Source organism: Sardina pilchardus, chromosome 2 (genome assembly GCF_963854185.1).
Source record: "Sardina pilchardus chromosome 2, fSarPil1.1, whole genome shotgun sequence".
NCBI lineage: Eukaryota > Metazoa > Chordata > Actinopteri > Clupeiformes > Clupeidae > Sardina > Sardina pilchardus.
Genome location: NC_084995.1, coordinates 44,601,577 through 44,604,076, shown reverse-complemented (window position 1 = coordinate 44,604,076; position 2,500 = coordinate 44,601,577). Strand labels below are relative to the sequence as shown.

The following is a 2,500-nucleotide window of genomic DNA, read 5'->3' as shown; positions in this document are numbered from 1 at the left end:
TGTCTTTAATTCACAGACCTATCTGCATGTGTTTGTGGAGTTTTAGAATGTCTCTCTCTCTCTCTCTATGTATGTATGTGTATGTGTGTGTGTGTGTGTGTGTGTGTGTGTGTGTGTGTGTGTGTGTATTTATAAAGTGCTCTTTGCCTGGACCTCTAAGGACTAACTGTGCCTGGGGATTGTCTCTCGTATGACCTGTGCTGCATGCCTTCTCTGCCCTTCCATTACCTCTATGTGTCCGTGTGTCCATCACCTCTATGTGTCCGTGTGTCCTTCCATCACCTCTATGTGTCGTTGTGTCCTTCCATTACCTCTATGTGTCCGTGTGTCCTTCCATTACCTCTATGTGTCCGTGTGTCCATTACCTCTATGTGTCCGTGTGTCCATCACCTCTATGTGTCCGTGTGCCCTTCCATCACCTCTATGTGTCCGTGTGTCCTTCCATCACCTCTATGTGTCCTTCCATCACTTCTATGTGTCCGTGTGTCCATCACCTCTATGTGTCCGTGTGTCCTTCCATCACCTCTATGTGTCCTTCCATCATCTCTATGTGTCCGTGTGTCCATCACCTCTATGTGTCCGTGTGCCCTTCCATCACCTCTATGTGTCCGTGTGTCCTTCCATCACCTCTATGTGTCCGTGTGTCCTTCCATCACCTCTATGTGTCCGTGTGTCCTTCCATCACCTCTATGTGTCCTTCCATCACCTCTATGTGTCCGTGTGTCCATTACCTCTATGTGTCTGTGTGTCCATCACCTCTATGTGTCCGTGTGTCCATTAATTGCACAGCCCAACTGTAGTTATGGCCGTGCCATAAGTGATGTGGGTAGTGATGCCAACTGTACAGTAATAGCCGTGCCATAGTGATGCCAACTGTAGTCATGGCCGTGCCATAAGGGCTGTGGGTAGTGATGCCAACTGTACAGTAATAGCCGTGCCATAGTGATGCCAACTGTAGTCATGGCCGTGCCATAAGGGCTGTGGGTAGTGATGCCAACTGTACAGTAATAGCCGTGCCATAGTGATGCCAACTGTAGTCATGGCCGTGCCATAAGGGCTGTGGGTAGTGATGCCAACTGTAGTCATGGCCGTGCCATAAGGGCTGTGGGTAGTGATGCCAACTGTAGTCATGGTAATAGCCGTGCCATAGGGGCTGTGGGTAGTGATGCCAACTGTAGTCATGGTAATAGCCGTGCCATAAGGGCTGTGGGTAGTGATGCCAACTGTAGTCATGGTAATAGCCGTGCCATAGGGGCTGTGGTGTGGGCAGTGAGGCCGTGTGTGCAGGCTGAGCGGGTGCAGGGAGGAGGAGGCCCTGCTGGAGATATATAGAGCTGAACCCACTTCCATATTTGGTAACGCCAGTACTTCTGAGAGTTTGGCTTCTCCCCCATCTCAATTCTCCTCTCTCTCTCCCTCCTTCCCTCTCTCTCTCTCTCTACCCCCTTCCCTCTCTCCCTCCTTCCCTCTCTCTATCTCTCCACCCCCTTCTCTCTCTCTCCCCATCTCAATTCTCCCCTCTCGGTGTTCCACTGTTGCTAGATTGACTGATGTGTTGAGCCTGACTAAAAGCCTGGTACTAGGAACAGGCACACACACACACACACACACACACACACACACACACACACACACACACACACACACACACACACACACACACACACACACACACACACACACACACACACACACACACACACACACACACACACAGCTGATTCAGTCATTCCACTGCATCAGACACTGAGCTACTGCAGAGCTCAACCATTCCCGCAATGCTGAGTAATGGAACAGCCATGCATGCACGCGCGCGCGCACACACACACACACGCGCGTGCGCGCACACGCACACCCTCTCTAAACATGCCCAAAAACAGACTTCACCACCAACAATCCCTCATCCACCCAAACAAACACTATCTCCCTGCAATACACACACACACACACACACACACACACACCATGAACTTCAGCATAGTAACATATGCAACCTCACCTATATAAATGGCATAGTAGGCAAACTGGGGTGATTTTTACTGATAATTAAGCAGTAGAATTAAACCACTACAAAACAACTTAACAATAAGGCCTTAAGTTGCAATAAGACCTGTCTGTGTGTGTGTGTGTGTGTGGTGAGATAACCACTTCCTGTGGGAAAAGGGTCTAGTTCCTGTGTGAGGCCTGACCCTTCCCACAATGAAGCCTGACCAGTGACCACCCATTAGCAGAACTACTCTCTCCAACCAACACCCACTGGCCCAAGCACCAGAGAGAGAGAGAGAGAGAGAGAGAGAGAGAGAGAGAGAGAGAGAGAGAGAGAGAGAGAGAGAGAGAGAGAGGAGAGAGAGGAGAGAGAGAGAGAGAGAGAGAGAGAGAGAGAGAGAGAGAGACTACTGCTAGTCTTTGGAGGCACCGCGAAATCTCAACATAAGCACATGTCCCTAATATTGGCTATTGGATTCGATGTGTACAGTAAAACATCGCGGATGGACGATGA

The 2,500-nt window shown here is 49.9% G+C and overlaps 1 protein-coding gene across 1 annotated transcript in view; it reads right to left on the bottom strand.

The window, feature by feature from the left end:
- Positions 1-2,500, bottom strand: part of LOC134075212 (integrin beta-1-like) — a 27,320-nt gene that overhangs the window by 19,717 nt on the left and 5,103 nt on the right. The gene's annotated exons all lie outside the window — the stretch shown is intronic.